Source organism: Amphibalanus amphitrite, unplaced genomic scaffold, assembly GCF_019059575.1.
Source record: "Amphibalanus amphitrite isolate SeventyFive unplaced genomic scaffold, NRLGWU_Aamphi_draft 000057F_arrow, whole genome shotgun sequence".
NCBI lineage: Eukaryota > Metazoa > Arthropoda > Thecostraca > Balanomorpha > Balanidae > Amphibalanus > Amphibalanus amphitrite.
Window position 1 is genome coordinate 1046977 of NW_024881553.1, and position 16960 is coordinate 1063936.

Consider the following 16960-nt stretch of genomic DNA (forward strand, 5'->3'; position numbering starts at 1 on the left):
ACTGTTACGGGAAATGTCACCGCAGGTACGGGGACCCGCAGTTGCTACTGTACACGAACCCCAACTCTAGCCGTCTGTCCTGTCCAGTAACAACCGATAATATTGATATCGACTGCCGGTCCCTATACAAGAGCAGCTGAGGTTTTCTGTGCGTGCCCTCTGACAGCTTATCTTTGTTCACTGTGAGGGTGCTGAGACAATTTACTCAGGGTCGCTGTACAGTAGCAACTGCGGGTCCCCGTACCACCGTCTCCGGGGGAGCTTTACTGTCACTGTCACTGTCACTGTCACTGTCACCGCCCCCGCCACCATCACTATCAGCGTCACCGTCATCGTTAGTGTATCAGCCGCCGCTCCCAGTGTCTGTGCCTTCCGTAGCTCTCCTCATTATCCCCGATTCCACAATCCACTTGTCATGCAGTCAGCAAAAACCGACCCCCATTCCATGACATCTTCGTATCACGAGCGTCCCTATGCACTGCAGTGCCTAAATCCTCGTCGGGACTGAGTCATCAGCCTCATTCCTTACACTTCAATCCTCAATCCGCCGTGGACTTCTCCGGACATATCGTCACGCTCCCCGCCCGATTAGCACGGCGTGATGACGCGTCACGGACGGATGGCACGCCTCGTGACGCGAGGGCGTGAGGAGAAGATGATCGCCCGCTCAGGCCGCGCCTGGCGGATACCGGGGTGGCAGGGATAAGAGCACACCTCTCGTGGAATAACTGCCAGCGAGACAGGTTCCAGGGTGTGTGAAGTGTTTTGGCAATCTTGCTATTTTCAATAGCATGATATGTTGTGGTCAAGGAAACCGTGTTTACGGTGACAAGCAAGGCTTGGCTTTATTCCCTTGAATAAAAACGGCCCTTTTTGCGATGGCATGTTGTATGGCAGTGGCTTAGACAGTTCGATATCTTGCGTGTGATGTCCTCTTTGCTTAAAACACTTTCTCTGGAGTCTGACAAATTCACGAGTTCATGAAGCCCGAACGAACACATTCACGCCGAGCTACTTAGTATGTAGGTACTATGTAACACAACCGGATGCCTTTAGGTGAAAATTGACATGCCGTATTGCCGTGATGACCTCCCTCCTGAGCTGTCCTGACAGCTGACACCTGCTCGGCGTACCGGTGACAGTGGATACCCTCCCTCCCGGGCTGTCCTGACAGCTGACACCTATCCTCACCCCGGTGACAGTGGATACCCTCTCGGTGCGCGCTCTCTGTTGGCCCGTCGCGTCGGGTCTGGCGCGTGTGTGATGGTTGGCGGCCGGCGCGGCGCGTGTCGGACCCCGTGTCAGGGTCGGTCGGGGTCATCCCCCCTCCCCCCGGGGGGGGGGAGGCGGTCCGCGGAGACCCTCAGGGTGTTTGTGTAAGTACCGACTGCCGCGGCGGTGGCACTCGCGGCCCGCGCTGTTGACGGCTGCTCGGCGCCGTGTGGCATTTCTGCAGAGAGACGACGTCACCGACGAAGAGAGGGAGAGAGAGAGAGAGAGAGAGAGGGAGAGAGAGAGAGAGAGAGAGAGAGAGAGAGAGAGAGAGAGAGAGAGAGAGGGGGAGGGCGCCGGTGGCAGTGACGGGCCGCAACAGGTGGAGGTGGGAGGCGCGAGAACGGATGCACAGGACAGGGGATTCCAACTGTAACACGGTGTGATGTGTCGGCGCTAACTGGCGGCCATTCGCAGAACCGGCCGAGGATGAAGGTGTGACAGGCCTGGTGGAATGGGTTGATGCCAACAACGCGACTTGGAGGCGCAAAAAGTAATGTCAGTTTCCTTGACGCAGGGACTTGTCAAGCTCATAATGCCTACCGCTTGCAGATGAAATAAATTGTAGATGATGCCGTTTTCTGCTGCCTTCCGTGCCTCTAATGACCTGCTGCTGGCGTAATTATACATTTTGGAATGCGGTATTGTTATCTTCTATACGTGGCCGTTTTCGTATGCCGCATTTTGAATCCCAACATGTATTTCAGGGGCCTAATTAAAACGATCAATCACCGTTCATTCGGTGTAATTGCCTCCACTAGAGATAGAAACAGAGATTGTGAAACCGCAGTCGGCTGCAACGGCATCTTGGTGTCAAGCCAAAACGAATGCGTGCTTGCTTTTCTCTAGATACATTACCTATGTAAATGTTTACCACGATTTTAAGTGGAAACTAACATTTCAAATCTTATCAACTTGAAAATGGGCTATTATTGCACCCCATTCTAAATTGAAATGTAGGATGTTTACAACTTGCATCCATGAGCGTTCCTCCTGTTTCCATGGATCTTCCGTCATTCATGGATCGTCCTGTTAACATCGAGCGCAAACGGGCAAGTGGCAGCCTACTTCCGATTTGCAATGCTTTCACTGAACAGCTCGTTATGTGGATACGCGTCCCCTCATTTATCTCTCCTATCCAGCTCATCTCCCTGCGCACGACCCCGCCGCGCACCACCGCTTATTTGGCCATTCACGTTCCGTTTCGGCACGGGTATGGCCGGCCGTCCTCTCGGGCCGGTGTTGATGTATGACGCCATTTATCCACCGGACACTATCGTGCCGCCCTGCCGACCAACATGGCCACGGCCAAGGACACCCGCGTACCGACATGGTCATCATCTGCCGACCCTCCCCGCCCGCGCGCCGAGCTGCGTCCCGGCACTGCCGGGCTGACCCTGCTGGTCGGACCGGGTAGTCGGCGAGTCCTCAACAGGCTATCACCCGTAGCCTGTTCATTAGAAGTCGTTCCCTGTGCCCCCAACTCGTGAGTACAATGTCTAGTACGTTTCCTCCCACTACTCACGCCAAGCGACCACCCTGGAACTTCATTTAGCTCATGGATGCATGCATTGGCTGTGCCTCAGAGATTCTCCATGCACTCCCATCCGGTATTCCTAACGCCGTAGCCTATGTTGTGTGGTTATGAATTCTCTACCCGCGACCTCTGTATCGTAGTCCCCGTCAGCTAGTTCGCGCCCTCGGTCGACCCATGACTCTGGCCCGGGCTTTGAGTGCCCTCTTCTTTTGGCGTGCCGGTCGCTCGCACAGGCGTCGTATGCCCAGATATGGTCAGAGAGCGAGGCTACGGCGGCCGGGCTGCTTTGTACCGACACGATCAGCCCGGGGCGATCGCAGGGACCGACGGCATGGTCGGCCATCTCGTGATGTGAGGAGAGGTAGTGAGGTGCTGTTACTTGACTGTAAATCGCATCCTTTCTTAAGAAGAATGTGTTGGATAGGTGATGCCATAGACAGAAAAAGTGATAAATCGCGAGAGGAAGACGAAGAAGAGGGAAAAAGTTCATGCATCGATTATAATGGGGAATATTTGTTTCTGGTCCCTAAAAAGCTGTTTCTGGCACCTAATTGCTGATCAGCCCCAAAATGCTTATTCGACCCTAATATCTGAATCTGGCACCTAATTGCTTCCACACAGCCTAAAGTTGCCAGATCGTCTAGTTGAACTCCGTATTTGCTGTTTGCTGATTCAGCACCAAAACCAAAACATCCAGCACCTATTTTATTCCACGTTTGCCTACCTAATTCGCGTAATCTTCCTGATTTTATGTATCCTAACAACATGAACGTTGCATTCGGTGATGTCAAGTGCCATTTTCGCCAGTGGAGATAATGATTAATGCCATTTCTAGCCAAAAGAGAATCACTAGCCAGCTATAGTGCAGCATAGCAAGACGCTCCTATACCAGCCCGCTATGTAGAGACTACACCTTTTTAGCCGCGATTTAAAACAGTTGAACTCCATTTTAAAAAAGCTGATTTGTGATTTAAAACTGTTGAACGGGGTTTTAAAACACATGACTTCCATTTTAAAAGAATTGAATACGATTTTAAAACAACTGACGACGTTTTTAAAACAGTTGAATTTATTTTTAAAATAACTGAACTGCACCTTAAAAAGCATGATAGGGCCAGTAACACTTCAGCTACACTAATAATGATAATAGCTATATGCTCCCCCGTTTTGCGTCGTCTGCTAGAATTGAATGAAGCGCTGCTTCTTCAAACCGGAAGAGTTCGAGTACATAAATACAACATGTAAAATGTTGTTCTCATGACTTTCCATTTTCCCACTTTTTCTGTTCAGTATATATGCAAGACTGCCACTCCCAGCGCACCAGGCCATATATAGATCACTTGGGTCACTTGTCACTGGGCTCAACATTCGAGCGACTGTACATATACATAGATTCTACATAGTAGGTATTGCATTCATTTCACTTTATAAAAGGCATATTATATTCGCATTTACTTCAAGGAAAGTATCTACTTTAGACAATGTCATCACCCAGTATCGGTGACTTGATAGTCACCGATGATGAAAAAACTGTCACTGCTGTAAGAGAAGAAATAGCTCAGGCGGCTGCATAAGCTATGCTGGGTGTATAAGGTATGCTGTCTACCGGCTGCATGTAGAATGCCCGAAGATGTGCAAAGATAGATACGTCACAAAAGCATGACGATCTTCTATGCAAAGTTACATGTGTACATAGTTTCGAATAATTTCGATGTCAGCTAACGACTGTTAAGCAGTGAAACCACTGTCAATGTTATCTGAATAGCCTTGCAATAAATGCAGTGGGATTTTTTATCTTTAAAAACATTGCAAAAAGCAATAATCATAACACATCGGCAAACAAAAATTAGTTACACTTCCAACAGAAAAGGCAAGGTATTAGATAAGGTTGCATGACAACAAAATGCAATAATAATGAATGAGATAATGCTACATTTAGCACACTTTAAAATGCAGTTCAGTTCTTTTAAAAATAAATTCAACTGTTTTAAAATCGTCGTCAGTTGTTTTAAAATCGTATTCAGTTCTTTTAAAACGGAAGTCATGTGTTTTAAACCCAAGTTTAACAGTTTTAAATCACAGATCAGCTTTTTTAAAATGGAGTTCAACTGTTTTAAATCGCGGCTAAAAAGGTGTAGTGATTATTGCACCCTCAGCCATTTTAACGTGACAAGTTTGGATCCGTCACTTCCAGCCAGGCTCTCAGGTCATAAACTGGAGTAAAGCAAAATGTCAACCCTGAACAGACATGCCACACAACCGGCCTTCTTTTCAATATTATTAGCTTTCTGCAATCATCGTCTGACTCCATCTCGATCAAACGCAGCATCCGGTTTCTACAGGGGCGTTTGACTGACCGGCCACACAATAACCAAAAATAAAATCAAAGCTTCATGCACACATATGCCATACGTAAGAAACGGATGAAAAAGGCACAACCACGGCACAACTCTGCGCGGCAAACAACGGACAATGTCCCACGCAAAATCCCGCGTTTCTTCAGCGGCCTTGAACGGAATGAAAACATTACATTTCTTTTTTGGAGCTATTTGATGACGTCAAAAAATACAATACCCGTTTTAATGGTCAAAATCGAGACAATAACTCACAAAAATGTTTCCCTTTAAGCATTACAAATAAATGCTTTTAAATATTTAAATGACATTGTTTTTTTAAACAAATTACTATTATTTGCTTACTTAAACGTCATATACAATGCTGAGATCACTACGGGACTGTCTTAGAGTGTAGCTGCACTGGCAACCTTTAGGCTAGACTCCAGGGGTCATTATACCAGAACAACATGATTCTACCAGCCAGTAGTTCATTTTTCTACTACAGGGTGTCCCATAAGTTCCTTCTCACCTAAATTTTTATTTAAGAGGCTCTCTTATTTAAAGCCACGCTTAATTTATTTTGTAACTGAGCTTTTGGGGTTGCCATGGCAACTGTGAATGTGCTCCACGGTAACTAATTCGTCTATGTTACCGCCGAGAGGGGGAATTGAAGGAATAGGAGGTGCCAGTTCAGTTTATTGCTTAGGGCATGCGAATGTGCAACACTTACCTGTGCATGTCTGCCTGCGGAATTTGCACTGCATGGGATGTTGGGACGTTTGCTTTGTGTTGCAATCGTGGCTGCCGGGTTTGCTCACACATGTTTTGCCTTCTCTTACAGTGCAAACGTGCTAAAGTAATTGTTCATTGATGACAGGCGTATTGTGGACCATTGAACTCCTTCATCTTGCAAACGAAGTACGTATCCATACGTTTATGTGTTAAATGTCTGCGGTCAACTGTGGCTACGCTATGGAGTCATTTGTTTTCTAATGAGCTGGCCACTACTTTGAATTGACACTGGTCACAACAGAATGTTCAGCAGACGCCAGACAGTACAAAATGTGAATGATTGCTTGTGAATAATGCACTGTCAAACAAATCGCTAGAATGCTTGCTCGATTGTCTTGTCCGCATAGCTTCTTGCGCAGGGCTGTCGTGCATGAATCGTGCATGAGCACTGCATGAGCTTCATGTGACTGACGGTGCGTGATCTGTGCGTGTTTGTTGCAGCTTTTACGTGACAAATGAATGGACTACTGCTGCAATACATCACTGGGGCAATCCTAACTGTCCTTCTCTATTGATGGTAGTTGACGAAACGCGGTTACAGTAAAAGTTCGTTTGCCGCTTCCTTTCCCAGTCACTCAATGAACACAAGCTGAACAAGCTTACCTTCTGTCCAATGTAATGTCCCATCCTTGTCATTGGTATCACTGAAGAGGAGAATTGAAGACAAGATGGATCAACAGAGGGTTCAAGTGCAAGAGAAGAAGACAACTGTATGTGAAGGGTCACGACCAACAAGAGGAAAGAAGATGACTGAAGCTGGCAGAGAATACCAATGTGGTATCAAGACACAGGCATATAACAGATACTGCAAGGAGCTTAACAAGCTGTCAGTGCGCATACTGACTGAAGATGGTATGGAAATAGCAGACGATATCAGTCAGGAACTTCTGGACAAATGGATGCTTTGCCATCAGGAGTTCCTACAGATTGAACAGGAACTCCAAGAACTGCTGGATCCTGAAGACAGACTCCAACATGACAAGAAACCTGGCCAGCAACTGGAAGAAATGAAAGTGATTCTTGGTCTTCTAAGACAACAAGATCCAAGAGGGCTTCTCTGCCGCCCGTATTCAAGTGCTGCACCTGGTGCAGATGGAGGACAGGGTGTGACGCAAGAGACGCCTCAAACCGACCTCAGGATTGAACGCGATGATGACAACAAAAGCGCTGCATCTCGAAAGAGCACTGCAAGCTCGTTTCGTGCTAAGCTGCTCGAAACCCGCCTTCAGGATGAGCGTCAGCGAGCTGAAGCGGAAGCGAAGATGGCTGCTCTCCAGAGTAGGAGGAAACTGGACCAAATGAGACAGGAACTCGAATGGAAAGAAGAAGAGCTTCGGCTGAAGACACAAATTGAAGTCAGTGCAGCACAGAGGGAAGCTGCAAACCGGATTGCAGAGGAAGAAGAAGAGATGTTTGTTATGGAAACAGGAGCAAGACCTCGCAGGTGTGTCGAACATCAGCAAGCTCCTGCTGCTATGCATGAAGCCGCAACACTGAGAAACTATCAAGAAACTGAAGGTCCGACCGTCGACACAGCTGGCCTCGGTATCAGTCGCTCAACAAGAGTTCCGTTGGACGCAGTCGGTGATCCGCAAGGAAACGCTGAGATGACATCTCAAGAACAACTGCTGACGGGTCTGTCAACGCTGTTGTCAGCTCAGAACAAAAGAAGTGATCTCCCTAAGCTGGAGCCAGACGTTTTCAAGGGCAACGTTGAAGACTTTCCGCTTTGGTTAAAGTCGTTTGAGTCCTTCATTGAAAGCAAGACCGAGTCTCCAGTTGAACGGCTGAACTACATGTCTCGTTACACGGCCGGAGAAGCGAGGAGTGCGATACACGGACTGCTGTGCCTCAGGACCAACGACGCGTATGACCGAGCGAAGGCACGCCTCATCGAGCGATATGGGAACAGCTTCATTACCGTCACAAGCTACAAGAAAAGACTGAGGGACTGGCCTGTGATCAAACCGGGCGACACCAAGGCCCTGCAACAGCTGGCTGACTTTCTAGATGGGTGTTCTGCTACTGCTGATGTCGTGCCAGGCATGAGAACGCTAGGCGAAGCAGAAGAGAATGCAATGATCTTGAAGAAGCTGCCGAGGTACATCGTCGATAAGTGGAAAAGGATCGTGGACAAGAAAATCTACGAGCCAGAGCCTGGCCAAGAACCGTGTTACCCATCGTTCGATGAATTTGTCACATTTCTTGCAAGAGAAGCAAGAATCGCCTCGGGCCCCGTGGCGATGCTGGCGACCCAGGAGGAGACGCGGAGCCAGCGTCGCCCGCAAACACAACCCGCTAATGGTAGAGTCAGGACCTTCCTGTCATCAGCAGGCGCCCCCAGGCCGGCAACTGAACTACGTAGCGGACACACTGGAGGCTCACTGGATCCGACGCCTATCAAGTGCTTGTTGTGTCCAGGACGACACATCACTGGACTTTGTGATGTCTTCAGATCTAGCTCGTTAGATGAACGTCACGAGCTGGTAAAGAGATATCGTCTCTGTCGCGGTTGTCTTCGAGCTGGCCATCGCTGGCGTGAATGTAGGCGCAAGGAGACCTGTGGCAGATGCGGCAAACGACACCCGACCCTGCTGCACGACGAACGACTGGCCTCCGTGCACAGGGAGACACAAGAGAAGAGATCGGTCCACGATGGATCTACTCAGACTGCAACGTCACTGCAGGTGACAGCCGAACGAGGGACGACACCCTGCTCACATTCGATGATCGTACCCGTCAGGATCTGGCACAGACTTCATCCGGAGTTGAACCTGGTGACGTATGCAGTTTTGGATTCACAGTCGGACGCGTGCTTCCTGAAGAGCAGCGTTCGGGACTCTCTGCAAGCTGACGGTGAACCGATACAGTTGGAGCTAAGCACGATGGCCGGCAAGTCAAGGCTGGAGTCACTGGCTGTAAAGGACCTGGTCATCGAATCCCTGAGCACAGGCACCGAGATTGAACTACCAACCACGTACACACGGGATGACATTCTTCTTGATCGACAGCTGATCCCAAGGAAGTCAACAGTTCAGGCTTGGGAGCATCTCACAGAAGTGGCATCGAGCCTACCGAGGTACTATGAAGAGGCTGACATCGGTCTGCTGTTGGGGTTGAACTGTGGTGCAGCCATCAAGCCTCAGCAAACAGTCACAGGTGGAGACAACGAACCCTGGGCAGTTCGCACTGAACTGGGGTGGTCTGTTGTGGGCACGGTCGAGGCACCGACGACGCCCTCTACAGGCTGCTACCTCGTCAACGTGGGTAGTGACGTCACTATCAAGCGACACTTTGCCTTCAGGATGCAAGTGAGAGAAGTTACTCCAGAACAAGTATCACGTCTCTTCGATAGTGACTTCAAGGAGGTCTCAAAGGGTGCCAAGATGTCACAAGAGGACATGAGGTTCGAGACGTTGATGAAAGAGCAGATGGTGCAGGGAGAAGATGGACACTTCGTGGCACCGCTGCCGCTGAAAGACCCGGACTCTCAGTTCCCGAACAACCGGATCATGGCAGAGCAGCGTCTTGCTTCCCTCAGGAGACGCTTGCTATCGCAGCCGCGCTTGAAAGAAGAGTATCAAGCATACATGCAGGATATGCTCGATAAAGGCTACGCTGAAGCTGTTCCGGATGACGAGCGATGCCGTGACGACGGGAAGGTATGGTATGTCGCTCACCACGGAGTGTACAGTCAAACCAAACAGAAGCTGCGCGTAGTGTTTGATTGCAGTGGAGAATTCCAGGGATGTTCCCTGAACAACCAGCTCATGCAAGGGCCCGATGTGTCCAACAACCTGTGCGGCATCCTGACTCGGTTTCGAAAGGAGCGCATCGGTATCACATGTGACGTGAAGGGCATGTTCAACCAAGTCAGGGTAGCCCCCGAAGACAGAGACCTGATAAGGTTTCTATGGTGGGAGAACGGCGACATGCGGCGAGAGCCATCCGAGTACCGGATGACGACACATCTGTTCGGCGCTTCATCTTCGCCGGCGTGCGCCATGAGTGCCCTGAACAAGACAGCCGACCAGTACGAAGAAGTGTTTGGATCTGACGCGGCAGACTTCATCAGAAGAGACTTCTATGTGGATGATGGTCTGACGTCGACTACCGAAGAGAAGTCAAGTGTGCAGCTGGTCAAGGACACGATCAGCATGTGCTCGAGTGGAGGTTTTGAGCTGCATAAGTTCACATCCAACTGTCCCGAGGTGGTGGCAAGTGTTCCCGAGAGCCGGCGTGCAAAGTCCTTGGAGCACGTGGACATCTCTGAAAGGACTGTCATTGAACACGCACTCGGCATGAAATGGAATCTTCAAGAAGACTCGTTCCACATAAATACGGACATCTCAGTGAAGCCGACAACCAGGAGAGGAATCCTCTCCATGGTCAGCTCCCTGTATGACCCACTCGGCTGGGTGGCCCCATTCACACTTCTAGGAAAGAACATTGTGAAGCAACTGTGCTGTGACGGGCGTGACTGGGATGAGCCTGTTCCGGACCACGTCGAGCCCCCGTGGGAGGAATGGAAGACGGACCTGAAGCAGATCGCAGACATCTCTATTCCAAGAAGGTACGCCTTCTCTGAGCACAGCCTGGCGGACTGCAGATGTGAACTGCACCACTTCTCGGACGCAAGCCTAGATGGATATGGAGCATGCAGTTACTTGCGTATCATAGATCAAGATGGATCAGTTACAACGTCACTGGTCATGAGCAAGAGTCGTGTCACACCGAAGAAGTCAGTGACAATCCCAAGACTGGAGCTGGCTGCAGCTGTGGTAGCAGTGAGGACAAGTGTCTTCCTGCGAAGTGAGCTCTGTCTGCCAAACCTCACCGAACACTTCTGGACAGATAGTTTGGCCGTGTTGGGTTACGTTCAAAACGAAAGCAAACGGTTCCACGTCTACGTGGCTAACAGAGTGCAAGAGATCAGACAGTTCTCGTCAGCCCGACAGTGGAGGTATGTCCAGTCAGCGGACAACCCTGCCGACCTAGTCTCACGCGGGATGCGGGCCGACAGTCTCAAGACGAGCACCCTATGGTGGGAGGGCCCCTCCTTCCTGAAACAGCCCGGAAGTCTTCCGGGTGGTGAAATCATTGTCGAGGTGCCCGCAGATGATCGGGAAGTCAAGGCGGCGGCATTCCAAAGCGGAACTAGTACAGGACAGCTGCCGAAGTCGTATGGTACGATGTCTTCAAGACTGTCGTACTTCTCGAGCTGGTATCGGGCGAAGAGATCAGTGGCCCTTTGTCTTCGCTACAGAACGCTCCTCTTGGAGAGGATCAGGTCCAAGAGTGGCGGCAAGTCGGAGAAATGTTCACCGAGTGGACCGAGAAGAAAATCAGATCCAGTCAGTGTGAAGGAGATGCAAGAGGCCGAGAAAGTCATCCTGAGAGCAGTACAGGAAGAGTGTTTTGTGAAGGAAATGAAAACTGACGCAACGAAGATGACTTCTGGAGTGACAGCAGACGGTACCAGCTCCCTGAAGCGGTTGAATCCGTTCGTTGCGGACGATGGACTGCTGCGCGCTGGGGGACGTCTCAGGAGGAGTAGTCTGCCCTTTGAAGTCATCCATCCAGTGATCTTGCCGAAGGAAGGTCAAGTCACGAAGCTGATTGTCTACAATGCTCACGAAGAACTGCACCACGCAGGACGTGAATCGACTCTCAGTGAGATCCGGCACCGTGGATATTGGATACTCCATGGAAGGTCAGTGGTCTCGAAGTGCATTTTGGGGTGCATCCAGTGCCGAAGGATCAGAGGAAGTCCTTGTGGCCAGAAGATGGCGGATTTGCCAACTGAGCGAACGGAAATGTCGGAGCCTTTCGAGTTCTGTGGCGTGGACGCGTTTGGCCCGTTCTTCGTACGAGAGAAGCGCAGTGAAGTAAAGAGATGGGGTCTGATGTTTACCTGTTTCGCTTCCCGAGCTGCTCACCTGGAAGTGATCAGTTCTCTGACCGCTGACTCATTCATCAACGCATATCGTCGTTTTATCTGCAGGAGAGGTCCCATCAGGCGTATATACTGCGACAATGGAACTAACTTCATTGGTGGGAAGAACCTGTTGGAGAGCGCTCTGAAAGAAGAGGATCACAAGCGAATCGCTCAGACACTCAGTAAAGACAACTGCGACTGGGTGGAGTTCGCATTCAATGTGCCATATGCGAGTCATATGGGAGGCGTTTGGGAACGCCAAATCCGAACGGCGAGAACGGCGCTGACCAGTCTGCTGAGCGCTAATGGTCAACAGCTCGACGACGAACTTCTGCAAACTCTTTTCGCCGAGGCTGAAGCCATCATCAACAGCAGGCCCTTGACCTACTGTAGCATGTCCAGTAGTGATACTGTGGAGCCATTGACACCTCTCCAACTCCTCACCCTAAAATCAAAGGTCGTCCTTCCTGCCCCTGGGATGTTCTGCTCCGCGGACCTGTATGGGCGACGACGGTGGAGGAGAGTACAGCACCTCGCCACCGAATTCTGGACGCGGTGGCGACGCGAGTTCCTGCCGTCTCTGCAGGAGAGGCGGAAATGGCAGCGGCCAGAACACAACCTGCAGGAGGACGACGTTGTCATCATGGTTGATGACAGCCAACCGCGAGGCGCCTGGCCACTAGGCCTGGTTGTGGCGACGTACCCGGCTACGGACGGACTTGTGCGAAGGGTGCGAGTGCGTGTAAACGGTCAGGAGTATGACCGCCCCGTGCACCGTCTCATTTCTCTCATGAGACGTGGGCAGTGTGATTCCCAGTCGGGGAGTCAGTGAGTCGAGCAGCGGGGCTGGAGATTTCAGCTCGCGATCTTCGACGGAGCTGGAACAGAGTGGTTCGTCGAATCGGCCGTTGCGGTTTTTGCGCGGACTTTGGGCGAGTGCTGAGACAACGCGGCCAGTGATTGCGGCACCCGGCGGAGCGGCTGCAAAGAACTCAGCTGTGATGGGGTGTTTGCGGAAGTTATCTTTAAGTTTGTTAAGTGCGCCTCTGTGCATCCGGGATTTGTTCTCAGGATCATAAAATCCTCACCGGATTTTGGGGAGCCATGTTACCGCCGAGAGGGGGAATTGAAGGAATAGGAGGTGCCAGTTCAGTTTATTGCTTAGGGCATGCGAATGTGCAACACTTACCTGTGCATGTCTGCCTGCGGAATTTGCACTGCATGGGATGTTGGGACGTTTGCTTTGTGTTGCAATCGTGGCTGCCGGGTTTGCTCACACATGTTTTGCCTTCTCTTACAGTGCAAACGTGCTAAAGTAATTGTTCATTGATGACAGGCGTATTGTGGACCATTGAACTCCTTCATCTTGCAAACGAAGTACGTATCCATACGTTTATGTGTTAAATGTCTGCGGTCAACTGTGGCTACGCTATGGAGTCATTTGTTTTCTAATGAGCTGGCCACTACTTTGAATTGACACTGGTCACAACAGAATGTTCAGCAGACGCCAGACAGTACAAAATGTGAATGATTGCTTGTGAATAATGCACTGTCAAACAAATCGCTAGAATGCTTGCTCGATTGTCTTGTCCGCATAGCTTCTTGCGCAGGGCTGTCGTGCATGAATCGTGCATGAGCACTGCATGAGCTTCATGTGACTGACGGTGCGTGATCTGTGCGTGTTTGTTGCAGCTTTTACGTGACAAATGAATGGACTACTGCTGCAATACATCACTGGGGCAATCCTAACTGTCCTTCTCTATTGATGGTAGTTGACGAAACGCGGTTACAGTCTAGACAAAATATTTTTTGCTTGAGAGTTCACTTCCTTTGGAGACGGCTTCCGCCGCAACATAGAGGTCTCTGATACGGGAACGTCTCGGTATTTAGACCGCACTGGGCCATTCACGACGGTTGAGGGTGATTGAGGCCATCCAGTATGTAGCCAATGTCTGTCGCTAACTGGACGCACAGTCAACAAGTGACGCCGATGATTTGTCGGGAGTCAATCGCTGCAAGTTTATGCTCTTTTTTGTCAGCTTTCACGAGTGAGCCATGTGGCCAAAACTGTGTGGCGCCAAAATGGCCGTCAAAAAGGTCTTAGCGTTAGAAAGTTGGTAAACAGGCTTTTCAGGATGTATTACCAGCTGTCTAAGAGTATCATTTCGGGGTACCTAACTCAAGGTGACTTAAGCTCTACTTACCGGAGGGCTCAAAACAGTCAAAAACGTCTTAAAATGGCCAAACATGTGTTTCGTTATGCCTGAGGCTAAAAAAACTGGAGGGTCGATGACATCAATGTGGTCATCTGGACTACCTAGTCCGTGCTCGAGATAAAACACCCGTCCAAACCCCAAAACAGTCCCATATGGGCGACGGAAAAGGCCTTTGTGTCATCCAGCTTTATTCCTATGCAAAAGGCCAGAGTCACGGTAATGTGGGGTAATATGCGTCCAGACACTGATCACGTTGCGAATGATGCTCCAGAAACAGTCTTGGGACGCAGAATGCTTCTCCAAGAAGATCTAGGAGGAGTTTCAGCTTTCTAGCTTAACTTGAACCGCAAGTATGACCACATTTTTTAGTAGAAAATGGCATCCGGGAGGTCGTAGGCCCATCTTCAAGCAAGACAGTGCATCAGTGCAGAGGTCAAGCAAAGCATAAAAGCAGCGCCAGCTGAGACTGTGATAGGCGTGTGTGGCAAGATCACATCCCAGGCAACTCATCGGATCCAAATTTCATAAAAATGTGTTGGGAATATTGAAATCGAGGCTCGTCGAAGCGAAGCGGTGTTCCAGCATTGAGGAGCTCACGGCGCATGCCAAGTCAGTCTGGGCTAACTTCAAGCCTGCTATGCTGCCAAACATGCCGGTTGGCATGTCGCAGCATGTATTCATGTGTTTGCCTATGAAATGGGGAGCACATTGAGGGGTTATAAACATATCAAAACGCAATGTACTATGTTTTACATGCAAATAAAAGGTGAGAACGAACTTATGGGACACCCTGTAGATTGGTGCTACGCTCAGCATTTAGGTGCCAGATTCAGAAAAAAGAATAAGTCGTACCGATGAATAGGTGCCAGAAACAGCTAATTAAGGTCATTTTCCATGATTGGTGCTGGTATCCACCAAATAGGTGCTGAGGACCAATTTTGGGGCGAGTCAGCTTTTAGGTGCCAGAAATAGCTTTTCTGGGACGCAATTAAATGGCGTCCGATTATAATCAGTGCGTGCTGGCATTCCACGCTCATGATGCGTATAGTAGCAAGACGTATTGTTTTTCGGCTAGGGCGCTGGCTCGTCGCCACAATGATTATCTTTAATAAATCAACTGCTGTTCAGTGACTGAAGTACTTCCATAACTGCCGCCACCTTTGCCTCCACCTTCACCTACAACGGCTCATGCACCGTGACTGCATCCACCACCGTCACCATCGCCCATCACCCTCCATCGCAGCCACCGCCATCGTCCACCGGTGGCGGCGTCCGTCAGTGCGCCGGGAGCCAGATGGCTGGCGGCCCGAGCGGCGGTCGCCGGCCGGCAATTTGTCGACAGAATCAACAGGCTCTGTGTACGCTCTGGCGGCGTCGGCGGCGCGCCGAGTGCCCGTCGCTGCCGACAGCGGCCCGCGGGCGGCGGCAGCGGCGGCTCATCGTCCGCTGAAAGGTCGCCGATGCCCGGTGACAGTTTGACACGCGAGCCGCGGTGACGGCTGTCGTCGAGGACCGACGCCGGTCATGACCAGGTCCCGTGGGACGGCAGGGAGGGGAAGGTGTCGTGTCGTGCGCCGTGCTCGGTTTTAATGGCAATCGACTCTGTTTGTACGAGTTTGTAGTCGGATGAGCAGGGCGATTACCTCTTTTACTTGGGGGTATCGGTGAACGTGGACGGATATCCGCAGATCAGTCCACATCACCTATTGACATCATTTGCCATGACGGGTTATTTTGCTGCGTTTTGGAATTTTCTGCTAGTCGCAGTCGTTCCACCTGCAGCTCTCCGTGTTCCGCCCACCTGTCAGGCTCTGATGTTGCACTCTGCGCTGAAGTGTACGGCCCCGAGCTGTGAATCCAACACCTGGTGGCTGGCAGAGGAGCCACAGTTTACGATCGCGCTGCCAGCTTCGATAAACACTGAGGGTGATTGGTTTGGTGCGTGTGTGTACCCAGCGCCCGGCCGAGCGCCCAGCTGTCGCTCCGCGGACCGTCGCGGCTGGAGAGGCCGGGTGACGTCTGTCCGCGCTCGAAGGCCCTCGAGGACTGATTTGTCGTCGGTAGGAGGGAGGACAAATCAAATCAGACAATCATGGGTCTGCGTAGGGCGAAGCGCGGGCCGGGATTTGCTCAAAGATGAATGTCGCGAGTGAAAAGGTTATCATAGTCTGACGGCTTTGCTGCTGGCCTTGTAAACGGTTTCAAATTTTGAACCGTCACTCGGAATAGTTTCATATATGGATTTGAATTCAATCAGCATGATGCAGGGTGAAATTGACCTAGCACCTAGCTTGGTGCCCCTGGTGACGCTCAAGCAAATGTTGGGTCTCTGTTACATAGTCAGACTCTTGGCGCAGTTCACCATGAAGCGTGGCTGAAACGCTTCCTTGGGTCTTGCTTTACATACCTATATGGTGTGACGGTATGAGCATCAATGCCAGCTGAAATGCCCCCATATTTATCAATCATCCGTGAATATTATGGTGGTCGTAAAGACTGCGGTTTGTATGGCGCTGTTCTTGAGTGCTACACGTGACATGAATTATATGTGGTGCCGTGATAGTTGCATATTCAATGCCTTTCATACTGCGCATTGCATTGGATAAAGTTTCAACATTCTGTTGGGAGCTTAAGATCTTCGGTACATATTTGATTGGCCCTTGTTTGGAGTATAAATGTGCCGAAGTCGTAAACCATTCATTCATCATGAATTCCTGTTGGCTTCAAGGACCGGCAGGTATTTAAGCTGAGGTTTCCAAAACGCGTCTCTTCACTGGCACGCTGTCTCAACCAGTCTCGCGTATAAATCAAGCATTAACGGGACGTTGAATCGTGATTAGCGGGCCGAGGTGACACGACGCGACACCGA

The 16960-nt window shown here is 50.4% G+C and overlaps 1 protein-coding gene and 1 long non-coding RNA gene across 5 annotated transcripts in view; both read left to right on the forward strand.

The window, feature by feature from the left end:
- The window catches only part of LOC122378314 (four and a half LIM domains protein 2-like), a 190101-nt gene that overhangs the window by 54414 nt on the left and 118727 nt on the right, over positions 1-16960 (forward strand). The window lies entirely within an intron of this gene.
- On the forward strand, positions 5799-13624 carry LOC122378322. Its single transcript, XR_006256002.1, has 2 exons — positions 5799-6063; positions 13176-13624. It is a non-coding gene; the product is annotated as an uncharacterized LOC122378322 (long non-coding RNA).